We start from the raw sequence: 16,811 nt of genomic DNA on the forward strand, positions 1-16,811 counted from the left end.
CCTAAATAACAGCCGTGGCTCTACCGAAGCAACCAGACATCTACTCCACAGTCCTCTATAAGGACGGCTCTCAGAGCCTTTAGATGCTTCTCTCCTTATTTCCATCTGTGGTTAAGAAAGGTACTGCTTGTTACTATTGAAAAGCACTTCTTGATCTGCACTTCTTGTAAGTGTGGAACAACCCGGTGATGTCTTTACACTGTGTGTGTGTGTGTGTGTGTGTGTGTGTGTGTGTGTGTGTGTGTGCACTTGTTGCAGTGCTGAGAATCTAACCCAGGGCTTTGCACATACTAGACAAGTACTCAGCTGCTGAGCCCTAGCCCCAGCCTGAGCAGTAGACACTTTTTTTTTAACCTTTACTTTCCTCCAAGTATCTGTGGTTCCCCTTAGGTTCTGAACCTCTTTCCTCTTTTCTTATCAAACTCATTTCCCTTTAGTCACTTAGATGATTGGTTTCTAGACTTTCCATCCAGTCACCCACTCTAGAGTTTAAAGAAACATAGGCCATTCTCTACAAAGACCCTTCTTTTCAGTGAGCATGGCTTTGGTTCTTCTGGCATATCAGGAAAAATATGAGATACTTTAGGAAAAATACAAAATTTTTTTTGGGTTTTTTTGTTTTTTGTTTTTTGTCTATGAATCTGTGACTATTTTGTTGTTTGTGTCCCTTTTACATAGATCCCCCCATTTTTAATGCTACAGAAGTCCTGCTTGACTAACTGGACAAAAGGGGCTGATCAGAAAGAGCAATCTGTAGCAGGCTAGTGGCTTTGGGGTCTCCATGACTGCACTGATTAATGGAGACACATTATGAGGAACACCAACAAAACCCATGTTCTGGTTTGTTTTCTGTTGCTCCAAGAAACACTGTGTTAGTTGTCATTCTTTTGCTATAATAAAACAAGACAACTTGTGGAATAAGTAGCTGATTTTGGCACATAGTCCCAGAGGAACCTGATAGCAAGAGCAAGCACAACGGATGGCGGAAGTCAGAGACAGAAACGGAGATTCACATCTTCAACCACAGGCAGCGAGCAGAGAGCCAATCGGGATGAGGCTGTAATCTCACAAAGCCATACACCTCTTCAACTTCCCCAAACAGCACATCATCAACTGGGAACCAAGTTTTCAAATGCCTGAGTCTATGGAAATGCTTCTCATTCAACTACCACAAACACAGGGACTAGAGGGAACCTGAGGTGAGGAAGGAGCTTACTTCATTTTAACATTTCCAGGCAACTGTGCATCACTGAGACACGTCGAGGAAGGAACTCAAGTAGGCACGTGGAGGAACCCTGCTTACTGGGTTCTGCTCAGCTGACTTTCTAATGCATTGACCATAGTGGTCTGGGCCTTTCTACATCAATTAGTGATCAAGAAAAATGCCAACAGACATACCGTAGGCCAATTTGATGGAACCGGTTCCTTAACTCAAGTTCCCAGGTTACTCTAGTTTGTGTCAAGTTCACAATAAAAAAATAAACCAGAGACCCAGTAAGACGCAGTCTAAGGGAGTGTGAAAGTCAAAGGAAGAACAGTGATGGAGTAGGGAGAAATGGGTCAAGGCTGAGACAAAAGTATCCCACACTCCTAAAGAAATAGGCATCAGGAAGCCGAAAAATCCATGAGTTAATGGAGAAAGGGGAAGAGAGAGAGAGACAGATAGGTGGAGAGATGGGGGAGGAAGGGAAAAGAGAAGGAGGGAGGAAGGGAGGGAGATAAATAGATAGATAGATTTCTTTTATCTATGAAGTTTCAAGATATTGTGCAGAAGTCCAAAACCTCAGATAGCACTGAATCCTATAGGAACTGCATTGTTTTCCTTTATCAAGACACAGGAAAAAATGTTTAATGTATAAAATTAACACAGTAAGAGATCAACAACCATAAGTAAAAAGAAAATAGGATAATCTTATTATTGGGTTGGTATTGGGTAAGCTGAGATCTTGGTAATACAAGACATAGATAAGGGACACCACTATAGTCAGTTGCGACAGAAGGACCTACAATGGTCTGAGAAACTGATAAGGGCTGCGTTGGCTTGTGTGCACCTATTCTCCATTCTTCAGGCAGCAGCTGCCAGCTGGTCCTGGTTTTCCCTTCCCTGATGCCCACCTTGCTTATGCAGCTCTAGGGCCAACTAGCCAGCATCATATATGCCGTGGGCCTTAATAGCAAGTTCACAGGTGGGTGTGCGATGTAATCTGTGTCAGCAGGAGCCAGTGAAGAAGCTTCTAGAACTCTTACAAAGAGGAATTCTTCTTGTTGCAATTAAGAAGTAGCCACTAAGGAAGCTACCCATAAAGAAAGTTGGTTCTAAAGTCAACCAGAGAAAATCAGAGATGAGAAGTTGAGAAAGAAAAGCATCCGTTACTAGTGTGAGGTCAACTTTTAGACCCCTCTGCAACAGGAGGCATTGGGACAGGGCAATGCATCTTCAGGCTCCTGCTTCAGAGGAGCTCATGTGGCTGGACCCAGCTCAGATCAGAGGGAGTGGTCATCATTACTCCCAGCTTATGCTATATAAGTCTGTGACAATGCAAGATGAAAGAAACAAGCGTGCCTTTTAGGGAGATTGAGTATTCGATAAACCTTATGGTCTTCTTTCCTAGATTGCTTTCTTTTGTGCTGATAAAAACTGTCCAAAGAGAAGTCGGGGAGAAAAGGCTTTGTTTGGCTTATATGCCCCTTTCACAGTCCACCACTGAAGGAGGTCAGGGCAGGAGTCCTGGAGGAAGTTGCGGACTTCCTCAGCTTCCTTAGCCACCTTTCTACACAGCCCAAGTATGCTTGTCTAGGAACAGCACCTCCCAAGGTAGACTGGGCTCTCCATCATCAATTTGTAAATTAAAAAAAAAATTCTCAGCTAGACGTTGGTAATGTACTTTAATTCTAGCACTAGAGAGGCAAAAGTAGGCAGATTTCTGAGTTCAAATCCAACCTGATCTATAGAGTATACTCCAGAACAGCCAGGGCTACACAGAGAAACCCTGTCTTTGTATCACATGCCCCCAATGTACCCCCCAAAAATACCTCATTGGATATTCTAAAGAAGGGGAAATAGAATATATTGTTAGGGAGAGACAGGAGACAGGGAGGAGACTGGAGTGGGAAGACTAAATGGAGAGGAGAATGGAAGAAAAGTAAGAATGGGATTATGGGAAGGAGCAACTGACATTAAGGGCAATCTGAGGGTATGGATACCTCCTACTGCAGAAGCTTCCATAGAGATAGATAGATAGATAGATAGATAGATAGATAGATAGATAGATAGATAGATAGAAAGATAGATAGACAGACAGACAGACAGACAGACAGACAGACAGACAGATAGATAGATAGATAGATAGATACACACACACACACACACATACATATATGAAAGACATCTAAATTGAGTCACTAAATAATGGGGGAAATAATGCCCCAGGTAGACATCTTAAACCACTAAGAAAAACCTCCAGTGCTAGGAATGGGCTAAAGTTTGATGAGTCACTAGCCAAAAGGACCCCATGGAAACCCCCAAATAGGATGGGCTATTGTGAAGGTTGTTGGATGCAATCCACAGATTGATGGTAAGGCTTCATTGAGGAAGACAACATTTATGTATCTCATCAAATATGTAGAAATCAAGGTGGTGCCTATTTAGAGGCTTCCCCCCATCCTGACTAGTGTCTGTGGTACCAGAAGGTACTCTGAATGCTACCAAAGGAGGAGGGTGAGCATCGATCCAGCTACAGACCCTCTGATCTACGTTTGTGGCCACCTACATGATAGGCTGGTGCAACAGTGGCCCAAAAGCTGTAGGAGTAACCAACAACCATGCCTAAAATTGCTAGGGTGACCAAGAACAGGCAGTTGGACAGACCAGGGAAACCAAACATCATGCTAAAGGAACACAGCAATAGAATGACTCAAATGGCACTTTGCTATACCCATAGGTCAGTGTCTCAGTCAACATCAGAGAATCTTCTTCTTGCAGTAGATGGGAACATACACAGAGACCCATAACTGGACAATGTGCAGAGAGTGAGCCTTAGAAATGTTTAGTCCAAAATGGGAAGTCTTCATCAAATCCCTCCTTTAGATCTAGGTGAAGAGGAAACAGAAAGATTCTAAGAGGAAACTTCCAGACTCAACAGGACTAATATACATATGAACTCACAGAGACTATGGCAACATGCAACAGGACCTAACAGGTTCAAACCACACAGGGTCCCAGGAATCAGAGGTGGAAAGGAGCCCTACGCTCCCACTCCTAACAAAGAAGCTATCTGCAATTGATAGCTGCTGGCAAAGGAAAAATTGGTTTTCTTCAATGGAGTCTCATTAGGTATATAAACCACACTAGATGGATGGCTAACACAAAACTAATTCAATGGTATTTCTGTAGATTTTTGGCCTCATTTTGCTTTATTTGTCATTTTTTGGGGGGATTCATATCTGTCTTCTGCTTGTATGGTTTTGCTTTCTGTGTGGAGTTTTTTTTTATTGCTGTTTTTTTATTTTGTTTGTCTTTTAAAAAGAGAGAGCATGGAGTTGGGGAGTTGGGGAGGATCTGGGGAAAGTTGGGGGAGGGAAATCACGATCAAAGAATATTAAATAAAAGATTTTTTTCAATTAAAAACAAAAAGAAGAAAATGTCAGGTGATATATCATCATAAACACCACCATGATCATCACAGACCAGACACTCAAAGCAAAGTCACAAGGTTTCAGAATTACCCTAAAAGTCCATTAGAAAGAAGCCACCTAGAGTCCAATGTCTAACACATCTACTTTCCCTAAAGAGCTGGGCAAACTACTGCTTCTTCAGCCCAGAACCAGCTAGCGTGCTTCACTTCCAAGTAGGGAGTTGTGGAGAAGCAAGTCTTTAAATGCAAGAGGCATTCTAGAGGGCACATGGGAACCGAGACCTCTCAAGAGAATTCCAGACTTCCAGACAGATCCGGAGAATCCTACTCTCACCTCTGCTTTGTAGAGGGTGTAGCACTCAAATATCAACTGCCAGGCAAAGCCGCCTGCAAAGTAATAGCCATCTCATTGTCTTCATGCTGGGGAAGCTATAAGAAGCCTTTGCAGACGTGAAATCTGTGGCAATTCCGAGACAGACTTTGATGCTTTCAAGTGGAATTGCCTAGCAATGCAAAGACTTGGTGGTCCATGAAAATGGTGAAAGTCAGTGATGAAACTAGCACATGTGCCATTCCACATGACCCTGGCAAACCTCATAAAATGAGCATTGTGCATAACCTTGCCCAAGGGGAAAGAACACAGTTATGATTTCCATCCTCATGACACAGGAAGGAAAGTGTCCCTGGGGAACTGATGAGTCATACTGGGGGAAAGAACTGGATTCAGTTAGCACCCTCTGAGCATGTTGACTCCAGATGCGATAAAGATCTGATATGATTGACAGTGGGGAAGAGAACCCAGAAATACAGAGGTTGTGACATGAGGTGGTGTACGGGTAAACAGGAGCCATGTGGACTAGGAGTGAAAGCCTTTGAAAGCAAAATTCCATGAACAGGAGCCATGTCTGCCACTGCAAAAATATGAGAGGGGGCAGAAGCAGTGAATACAGCCGAGACATGATCTTGATATATCAGAAGTAATCTACACAAAGACCTCGGGTCCTGCTAGCTGTTTGTCCTGAATCTCCCTCTCCCCATCTCCCCAAAGTAGTCTATTGCAACATTTCTGGATCTGAGTCACATATATCTAGATTTTTGCTTGTCTGATTTTCAATTTTTGAGACTGGTGTGTGTGTGTGTGGTGGGGGGCTTGCTGTATAGCTCACACTGTTTCCATAACAAAGTTCCTGCCTCGGCCTCCCAAGTTATAAATATGAGTCACTATGATCTGACTCAGACCCCAGTTCTTTCAATGGTTAGTCCGCTCCTTGCCTCAGTTTCCCCAGCTTTGCAATGAAGGTGACAAGACAGCACCTGTCGGGGAAACTGTCCCGAGAGTTAGCAGTTTGGAGAGGTGGCAGTGCATAGGCCAGGTGTGCAGTCAATGCCAGTGGCTGCTGTGCTTGCTGTACCTGCCCACCCTTCATTGTTCATGCAGTGCTTGTGACAGCTGTGTGCTCAAACTATTGAAAAGCACGACTCTCCTCTGGGCACCCCAAGGCTGTATAGAATGCTTGGGGTGCCACTTTGATCTTGTATGTGTTGGTAGTCAGCAGAAATTAATTTGCTACTAGGTTTGTTGGTTCCCACAGGCTTCAGGGTCTCACTTAGCAAAGACCTTGAGCAAAAGAAAAAAAGACACAGTCGATGTCAGTAAGTGAATTTTAATGTTTGCTAAAGTGGGCTCTGATTCAAATGCAGTAATCTGGGCTACACAACTCAGTAATCAGGCAGAGAGGCTTGCTTGACACTTTACCTTCCAGAGAAGAAGTTGTGAGATTGGAATTTTCAGGGACCAGGAATCCACACCAGAAAAAGAGTGTATGGGGTATCTCTACAACAAACTACATCATACACAAACGCACTGGGGAGTGCCTGCTTGTCTGCAGAGTTTTGCACCTCTGAAAGGATAAGTGGGCTCCCTACCCAACCCTATCTGGGGACTTATTCTTGCTCCAGAAGAATAAGAGAGCAGCATCCTTTGATGATAAGAATATTACATCTATTTTCTGCTGGGAGCTCAATAACTCTGATTTGCCATCAGGCAGCTCCAGAGAGTCGTGAAACCATCCACTCATCTTTTAGAAAGTAAACTGGCTCAGAAAATCGGCTCTGGTAGAGCTCAGACAAGATCAGGCACGTTCGTGTTAGTGTGGCCATAGGCTCTTCTAGTGCTCAGCACACACTCAAGCAGCCCTCCTCCCCACCCCACCCCACACGCACCATTTTATCAGTCATAATTAATTTTGTGGCTGAGGTACAGAAAGAGATTTAAAGTGATGTTTATAAAGTGAATTAGCCTCACCTTCATCTTATTTAGAGTTCTCCACTGTGAATACACTTGGAGTGTAATGGAGAGGCAATTTATGAGAAGGCTCTCCGGTGTCCTTGGTTCTGGAACCTCAAGAGGATTTATTATTTCAGTTCTGTTCCTCCCCTGGGACAAGAAGACAGACCACATGGCTCCAAAATAACAGCTTTACCAATTCTTATTTCTTTAATTTAAGAAAATTTTTTTTTTTAGATTTATTTATTTATTTATTATATGTAAGTACACTGTAGCTGTCTTCAGACACACCAGAAAAGGGCATCAGATCTCATTACGGATGGTTGTGAGCCACCATGTGGTTGCTGGGAGTTGAACTCAGGACCTTCAGAAGAGCAGTCAGTGTTCTTAATCTCTGAGCCATCTCTCCAGCACAATTTAAGAAATTTTAAACTATATTTTATATTTATGGGTTGGTTTGCTTGTGTGTATCTCCTAGCATTGGAGTTACAGATGATTCTGAGCTCTTGTGTAGGTGCTGGGAATTGAACCCTGGTCCTCTGGAACAGCAGCCAGTGCTGCTCTTAGCTGCTGAGTTCTCTCTCTAGCTGCAACCCCCTACAACTTTCTTTTCTTTTCTCTGTTTTTCTTTTTTAAGTTGAGCCAGTGCTTAACATGAATGAAGCCCTGAGTTCAACCCCTAGTATCAAAATAAAGAATTATTTCTCTTAACATGCCTTGGTGAGGATCCATAATGAGGATAAGCCTGAACAGGGTGGGGCATAGCCCTGGTCACTAGTTCCTACACAGGGCTAGCATGAATGCGGTTGCAAATGTCACCTGCCTCCAGGTACATGAGGCTGTTTACAGCCCCACAGCCTGGAACAGAGCCAGAGAAACTTGCCTTCATTTCTATTTCTACCCCATCCTGCCTTTCAACCTCAAAAATTAGATATTGCCTGTGCCCCCCAACTTTCTATGGTCATATCACCCTAGGTGTGCCCAATCTCATCTTACTCAATTTAAAAATTCTCTCTCTTTGTTTCTATGGCTATGCTACAGTTCAGAGCTTTACCATCCAGGACCCATATGTTCCCAAGATGGTACTACTGGAAGTGGAAGTTTTGAAAAATGAAGCCAATGTGATCCTTAGGTCAGTGGTTTTTCTCACCTTATTAAGCAAGAAAAGTAATGATAAGCAGGGGCTGCTAGATTCTATGGTAAGAATGTTCTATACCTTCTGTACTATCGTGGATAAATACTATCGTGAGGGAAAGAGAAATCCATGTCACTTTTATTGTTTCACCCAGACTGCAAACATTAAAGCCCTACTACATAGTAAGTCCTTACTTAGTTAAGACGGAAAAGATAGGCTGGGAGTGTGGCTCAGTTAGGAAAGTGCTTGCCATGAGCTTACCTGAGTCTGATCCCTGACACCATATTTTTAAAAATGGGTATAATGGTAAGTACCTATAATTGAAGTTCTGAGAGGGAGAGACAGGTGGCTTGCTAGCCAGCCAATCCTAATCAAGCCCCCGGGGTCCTAGAGAAAAAGACCTTTCTTAAAATAATGTGCATAGTCGCTGAAGAATGACAGCTGATGTTGACCTCTGGCCTCTACACACATGCATGCACACTGAAAAAAGAAAGAAAGGAAAAGGACATTAAATTACAGGGTTTGGTGTTATCCATAGCTCCGGGCATGGGCGGGGGTTTTGCAGATATGGAAGTGTATATTTGAGTCAGCTTTGCTCAATGATTGTTCATGACAGCCTGCCTCCATCTCCCCTCCTTCCCTGTCACCATCAGGCTCACTGAAGTCAGATTTCTGCCATTAGTTTCCTAAGTGTCCCTGATTGTTTAAAGCAGTAGATGAACCTGGTCTTCACCTTGCTTGGCCTCTTTGTGTAGGGCACCTCCTCAAGGTCTCCTTCCTCGTGCTTCTTTATCTCTGAAAGGACTTCTCTCATCTTCCTCCTCTTTCTCCTTCTCTTCCTCCTCTCTTCCTCCTGCTCCTCCTCTTCTTCCTCTCTGGGCCATTTTCTTGTCTTCTTGCCTTAGCAAACTAAGCATTGCTGGATCTCAAGTTCTGTTCCCATGGGTCTGCTATCTTCCCTGCTGACTACTGTAGCTCTTGAGCCATTAAAAGCCTTCCAAAGCCTCCAAAGGATTCCTTCTGGTTTCTAGACCCAGCCTTCCAACACGAATGGCTTTCAGATACCCCTTGAACTGATAAAATCCCAAATCAAATGCTGTACTCTCTCCTACCTGCTCTCCCTGTTCCTGTCAAAAGCATTTAAGCAAAGATGCTCCATCAGAGCCATCAGCATTATCTTAGCTTTCTTGTTCTTCCCTGTCTCACATCCACGTTACCACCCATGTAATCAGATCAGTACCATCTGTTAGGACAGCCAGGCCCTACATCTGACCCCTGTTGACAATAACTGGTTTTAATGGTTGGCTTTAGTCAACTTGACACAAACCTAGTCATATCTGGGAAAGGGAGATCTTAATTAAAAATTGTGCCTCCATATGATTGGCCTGTGGGCAAGTCTTAGGGAATTGTCTTTATTAATGCTTGATGTGGATGGGCCTACCCACTGTAGGTGATGCCTTCCCTGAACAGGGACCTGAGGTATAGAAGAAAGCAGGCTGAGCAAGCCATGATGAACAAGCCAGTAAGTAACGCTCCTCCATGGCCTCCTTTAGTTCCTCACTGTCTTCAAATATGCACTGTATTATGGAAGTGTAAGCAAAATAACCTTTCTTCTCCAGGTTGCTTTTGTTTGTGGTGTTTTATTGCAGCAATAGGAACCTAACTAAGACACTGGTCTTAGATTCACACTTACAACCATTTTGGCTCATTTGGGAAACAGGAGTCTCACCCCTTTCTTTCTTGCTTAAACATCTTTACTGCCTCTCTTAGGAGATAAGTGTCTACTCGAGCTTTGAAGACCTTGAAACCCATTCGAAGCCTCCTCTATCAACTTTGATCTGTTCTGCTAACTTTGGACCACTACAGTCTTCTGAATGTGCTATGAAGTTTAATACATGCTACCCTCTACCCTACAGTCTCACCACACCCACCGTTCCCATCTGTTACTTTTCCTTAACAAGCTGTACTGAGATTTTCAGATGTCTACAAACTGGTCATGGTGGGAAAAGCTTTTAATCTCAGCACTCATAAGGCAGAGGCAGCCACACCTCTGCATTCAAGCATAGCCTGGTTTATAATGAGAGCTTGTCTCAAAACAAAAGCATACGAAAAGAAAGATGCAATACAAATATCACTCCTACTAAAAGTCACAATTACTCCTGTTAGAATTAATATTTCCATTCTCCATTGTCATAGCCTTTATAAATATTGCTACTTAAATATATTATATAATATGGCTCTCACACAGGAGTCTAAACTCCATGGTTTTACAGAGTTTACCTAGTCACTTACCCATCCTTAAGGTATGTTGTTATGCAACAAGAATTTCTTTTTGATTTTGTGTACACTGGTGTTTTGTCTGCATTGTGTCTGTTTGAGAGTGCCAGATCCCCTGGAACTAGAATTACAGACAGTTTCAAGCTGCCATGTGGGTGCTGGGAATTGAACCCAGGTCCTCTGGAAGAGAAGCCAGTGCTCTTTGTTGGCCTTCCTGCTCACCTGTGAAGGCGTGGCAGGACTCAGAAGCATAGGAACATGGCTGAGGGAAGGGTATCCTGAGACATGAGAGCCCAGGAAGCACACAGCTCTGAGAGGAGGCTCCGCAGCAGAGGGGTTGCAGCTCCCAGGAGGATTATCGCCATGTGAGCAGAGGAGCTCAGGCCTCAGCCAGCTGGCCCCACTTCTGCTTCTTCTCTTCTCTTTTCTTGGCTTCTTCTGACGAGTCACACCTGCGGCAAATCTCATAAAAGAGGTTTATTGGGAGAGTCCAGGGTGTGGAGGGACAAATCCAGTGGCAGCTGCCTCTGCTCCAGGTTGCCGCCAGCAGGTAATTAAACAAACACAACCTTTCTATAGGGTTTCTTCAGGGCATTTGGGGCTTTCCAGGTAAGGATTGGTGGGATTTTAAGTCTTGAGGTTGGGTAGGTAGCTCAGGGATTTGTGGGTTTCTATGGAAAGCTCAGGGATTCGTGGGTTTTCCTGTTCAAGGATTGGCGGGATCTTGTTCAGACTTTTCAACTAAGATTATCATAATCTGGAAGGGTCCTACTGAGGGGCTGGAAAGACTATTATGACCCTCTGGGAGGTCTGGGGAAGGGGCCAGACTGCTGGAGCTTCTTAGGCTGGGGCCTGGCCACTTTTTTGCCTTGAGGGTCTACAAAGTTTAAAAAGTATATAAAGTATGCTATGCTAGGTTCACAAAGGGAGTCCACAGCAGGGAAGCCTTTCCCTGTTACTTGAGTGGCTGTGAATACCCAACACTCTCAACTGCTGAGCCATCTCTCTAGCCTCAACAGAAATTCTTGAATTGTTGACAAACTATGATCTTTCTGTAGCTTACAGAACATTCGGGCTATCCCGATTGTTATAGTGTAGTGATATTAGGGAATGGTGGGAACCGTAGAGGAATGGCCCTTTCTGAAGTAATTAGGTCAATAATGGCCCAGCTCTTAAAAGGAATTGACGATGCTCTCATGGAACCTTGGACACTTCTTGAGAGAGGGATGTTAATGGATGAGCATGAAAACTTGCCAAATTTTGGCTCCTTTTCTCGTTGTGTGATCACTTCCTCTTGCATGAGTAGCTGTTAGGATGCCATCTGCCATGTTGTGAGGCTGCCAAGGTGTCTAAGAGATAGCCAGCTCCAAGCTATGTAGATTTCCATGCACTCGGTGAACTAAATCAACTTCTTTTCTTTAAAAGTTACCCAGTTCCGGGAGCTTCGTTGTAGCACTGGAAAACTAACAGGGAAGCAAAAGCGAACACAAATGAGAAGAGTTAGAAATGCCAGTTCGTTGTTCTTCTGGTTTCCAAGATGATTGGAACAAGGCGTGGCTCACCTTTGCCCTGTATAGGAACGAGAAGAGGTTGGACTCTGTAGCATGATATGGGGATATTTTTGTTTGTTTGTTTTCTTACCCTTGTAGAAACTGTCTAAGGTTCAAAATACATTTTTTAAAGTTTTCATAGTATTTATTGATGTGTGTGTGTGTTTCTGTGCACATGCCATTTTATGTGTGTGGTGGTCAGAGGACACATGCAGGAATCAATTTTTTTTTCTTCCACAACGTGGGTTCTGGGGATTGAACTCAGGTCATCAGGTTTAGCAGCAAGTACCTTTAGCTGCTGAGCCAGTTTTTATTTTCCCAAAATCAACTACAGTAAATCTCCACTACTCCATCTAAGACTATTCACAGATGGAGATGGGGAAATTGGAGCCAGCAGTAGTTAGAGGAAATAGATCTCTCACGATGAAGAAATATGGGCTTGGTTATCAGGCCTTGTGATAACTTGGGGTTAATTTGAGAAAATAATGAGGCCATGGATCTGACAGGTCTTGTGGCATACATGCAAAGAGGTAGACTCCAGGCATGAGCATTTACGCATGGGGTTAATGTCTCTTAAATGGTAAATTACTTAAAGAAAGTTAAAGTATGTCCATTATTAAGCTTAAAACATAGTCATTAAATGTGAGACAGTCAGGCTGGCAAGATGGCTCAGCAGGTAAGAGCACCAACTGCTCTCCTGAAGGTCCTGAGTTCAAATCCCAGCAACCATATGGTGGCTCACAACCACTGGTAATGAGATCTGGTGCATTTATAATACATCTTTGGGGACAGTTACACTTTTTATTTCTTACATAGGCTCCACGTGGGCAAAGGCAGTCTCAGAGTTGGAACCTATATGATAATGAATTTGGTTTTCCTAGATCACATATACAACATGCAGTGTACTAATTGGGAGTCAAAGCCAGCAAATCCATATGGCAATTTGGAGGCTCCAGTGGATTCTTCAGAGGGCCAGGATATTCTAGCTCCCCAAATCTTTCCTGTACACCAAGGTAGGAAGCCCACCTACCCTTCCCTGGCAGGCTATTGCTGATTCTTGGTTTAAGCAAAACTGGGTATCATGCTTCAAACCTGTAGCCCTTTCAGACCTGTAATTAGCTCTGTAAGTAGGGTCAGGCCCCAGAATGTTCTGCAAGTTCAAGTGCTAGAGGATTATTACGTGATTAATAACACGGCTGATTGAATTGCCATTACTGAACTGGATGTGGATTCTCCACTGAAATAATCCAATTTAGCTAAGGCACTTCTGTAAAGGTACTTATCTCAAAAACTTTTCTTCTCCATGTTCATAGAAATCATTGAAAGAAGTTTGCTTTGTCTGGCTGGGGGGCACCAGTAACTCCTACCACTGATTAACTCACTTTACAAAAGGTATCACATAGAATTGTTACATTAATAACTGGATTATTACATTAATAATATCACTGGGATGGGTCCCAGTGAGCAAGAAATATTGGTCATAATACCTTTGTAAGAAATAGATATACTAATTCTTCAACCACACAACCTTTCCTCCACATTGTGGGAAAAGCAATGATGATCAGGCACACATGGCTTGGTCCCCTAGTCATGGTGCTATGGCAGTCCCTTCAGAAGGTAGGCCTCATGGGAGGTCTTTAGATCCCTGACACTGTGTCCATGAAGGGATTCAGGGGACCCTAGTCTTCTCCTTTTCTTTAGTCAGTGTTTAGCCTTTGCCACCTTCCAGTGGCTTTGTTCCATTACTGTTGTGATGTGCTCCTTTGCCATAAGCCTGCAAAGGTGTGGACCAGACAAACATGGCCTGGGACCCCAGAGCCCCAAGAACTATGAACCAAACTAAACCTCTGTTCTTCATAAGCTCCTTTATCTCAGGTACTTTAATTTCCTGGTATAAAGGGGGGGGGGTGTCTATTGGGGGAAGGGAAGAGGAGTGAGGGTGAGGGAAAGGGAAGAGGGAGTCATAGGGGAGTGAGGGTGAGGGAAAGGGGAGAGGCAGGGAGGGAGCCATAGGGGGTGAGGCAGAGACCCCATTCAGCAGGAAGCAATCTAAAGAACACAGCACCCTTACCCCTGCCCACCATCACTTCTTTCTGGTTCCTCGGGTATTTTAAAAATAGTAACAGAAAGCTAATACCTAGATTTTATTTTCATAGGAATCTGTAGGTACCTTTGAGGGCATTATATGTTTCCTGGGAGGACCACGAGGTCTGAAGGCATATGTCCTCAAACGAAAAAAGCTGGGGGTTGGAGAGATGGCCTGGAAGTCAAGAACACTGGCTCCTCTTCCAGAGAGCCAGGGCTCAATTCCCATCACCTACATGGCAGCTCACAACTGTCATTCACTCCAGTTCCAGGGGATCCAGCACTATCTCACAAACATACACAGGCAAAACACCAATGCACATTTTTTTAAAAAAGAAGGAGAAGAAAAGAATTGTCTGTTGTATCATATGGCCCATAAGATGTGGGTGGTGTGGAGACAACATATAACAATTTGGTAATGTTGTTCTCTCATGTCCCAGGTGATGAGAACGGCTTTAGGTAGGGCCCCTTTAGATTCTAATGGGCTGAGTCGACAGAAACTATTCTTCTACTTGAGCCTGAGAGATATGATCCAATGGACCACCAACAGTGTGTAGCAGATGTAATTACCAGTTTTCACACTATACTATAGGAAAACATAGAAACTGTGGTTAGGTTATACAGACAATGGATAATTGTTTGGCTATGTGGTAAGGAATTACTAAAGAATAAGAGTTAATATTTGGTGACAATATTTGTTGAAGACTGTGGATTGGTCCCTGAGATAGTGTTAATGATTACCCAAAGTCTCTGATGGTGGAAAAGGCTCTTCTCACTAAGGTGGACATGAAGGTCTACTCTCTATCACCGAGCCCCATCTCCAGCAGCCCAGTACTTGTTCAGCATGTTTATAATGGGCCATGAAGAGGGGCAGAGAGGCCATGCACGGTTAAGAAACATGAACACACCCTTATCTGCCTGAGTCTCCAACTTCCTCATTGCAGTGACCAAGTCTGAAAGTCAACATGGCCTTGTGCCCAGCAGGAGCAGTCATCCTGTGGAAGCTGGCTGATTACATCAGCCTCCTCATAATCAAAGAAATGGGAACTTGTTTTCCCTGAAACACTCGCCGTGAACCTAGGTTGTTTCAGCTTTCCTTTTTGCCAAACTTCTTTCTGACCTATTTGATCTGTATGGATGTATTATTTATCAGGATGGTACCACTCACATAAAATAGCTTCTACCATTGAATGAAAGAGGTTAGAAAATGGACTGTGAGGATCACCAATCTTATACATAGCCTGCCATGGCTAACACTGATTGTCAACTTGGCAGGATCTAGGATCACCTAGGAGATCACCTCTGGGCTCATCTGTGAAAGATGTTCTAGACTGGGGCTAACTGAAGTGGGAAGACACACCCTAGCTTAGGCAGGACCATCATGGGTGTGGTTCTAGACTGGACAGAAGGGAGAAAGCTCTCTGACCATCAACACCCATCTGCCTGCTTCCTTACTGCAGAAGCAACCTAACCTTGGTGTCACTCCACCAAGCCTTCCCTGACATGATGATGGACTTTGGCCACTTGAGCTGTAAACCGAAACAAATACTTCTTCCTTCCCCTGACTTTAGTCAGGTACTTCATAGAGCAATGGTAAAGATAACTAAGGGGCAGCTCACCCAGCTTCCTATAAGGACAGCAGAGCAGCTGAAGGAAGTCCCATATCTCACAACAGGGAAAACAGGAAAACAAAAACAACTAAGTTTATTTTTGGGTTTTCAAGACAGGGTTTTTCTGTGTAGAGCTAGCTGTCCTGGAACTCTCTTTGTGGACCAGGCTGGCTTTGAACTCACCAAGAGCTGCCTGCCTCTGCCACCCGAGTGCTAGGATTAATGGTATGCACCACAACGCCTGGCAAAACAAAACAAAACAAAATAAAAACCTTAATTTTGAATTAAATCAAATGGCATTGCCAAGATTCCTTTCCTCTTTTTAAAAAAGGCCCATTTGTGATATTCAACCCAATGATCTGATGTACACATAATGTGCTAACTGGCGATTAGAATGTGTTGAATTCTCCCATGGAGAGTGATGGCCAGGGCAAGACATGACTTGGTGACATCTGGCAGCCATTTTCTTTTGTGACCCTGCAAGTGTGGGTTTCATTTGGATCAGAATAAATGAGGAAGACAGTTTCCACCTGGCCAGGCAGAAACTCTTCCAATGCATCTGTGTGTTTCATGATCTTCTTGCCCTTGGGAGAAGAGTCCAATTAATTAATTAATTAAAAAATGGGTATATGGCTGGAAGTCAGTGTGTGGTATGGGTTTTCAATAAAATCACTGAGGAAGAAATGGATTTGCTGTTCGGTAATAGGACAGAAAAGCACTTGGGGTGCCTGGGAGAACTCACCAAGTTGCCTTATCCAGCTGCAATGTTCTTAAAACATGGACTTGGTGGCTATTCCTAAGGCTCCCCTCATGATTAAAATGTCAACTCAGTTTGTGATCAAGAACTCCGGGGCTGGAGAGATGGCTCAGCGGTTAAGAGCACTGGCTGCTCTTCCAAAGGCCCCGAGTTCAAATCCCAGCAACCACATGGTGGCTCACAACCATCTGCAATGAGATCTGATGCCCTCTTCTGGTGTGTCTGAAGAGAGCTACACTGTACTCACATAAATAAAATAAATAAATCTTAAAAAAAAAAAAAAAGTACTCCAACACATGGGCTGCGTCCAAGGTGTATCTCCATTTAAGATGGAAGCAAGAAAACTACCCATTTCTCTCCCTCATGGTGCTGAGAACTGAACTCAGGGCTTTGGGCATGTTAGGCAAGCACCTACCTAAACCATAGCAGTCTTCTCTATGGGGTCCTAATCTGAGTACTTTCTCTGACACTTTCTT

General features: G+C 43.7%; 1 long non-coding RNA gene across 2 annotated transcripts in view; it reads left to right on the forward strand.

Moving 5' to 3' along the window:
- Nucleotides 1-10,814: 10,814 nt before the first annotated feature.
- LOC116088094 overlaps nucleotides 10,815-16,811 on the forward strand; it is a 7,064-nt gene continuing 1,067 nt past the window's right edge. The window contains exons 1-3 of one of the 2 annotated variants that reach the window (XR_004117762.1): nucleotides 10,815-10,883; nucleotides 11,759-11,922; nucleotides 12,765-12,896. This is a non-coding gene — a long non-coding RNA (uncharacterized LOC116088094). Of the gene's footprint in view, nucleotides 10,884-10,911; nucleotides 10,943-11,758; nucleotides 11,923-12,764; nucleotides 12,897-16,811 lie in introns of those variants that run through there. The other variant, XR_004117763.1, reaches the window with a different exon arrangement.

The sequence above is a fragment of the Mastomys coucha genome, unplaced genomic scaffold (assembly GCF_008632895.1).
Source record: "Mastomys coucha isolate ucsf_1 unplaced genomic scaffold, UCSF_Mcou_1 pScaffold14, whole genome shotgun sequence".
NCBI classification, from domain to species: domain Eukaryota; kingdom Metazoa; phylum Chordata; class Mammalia; order Rodentia; family Muridae; genus Mastomys; species Mastomys coucha.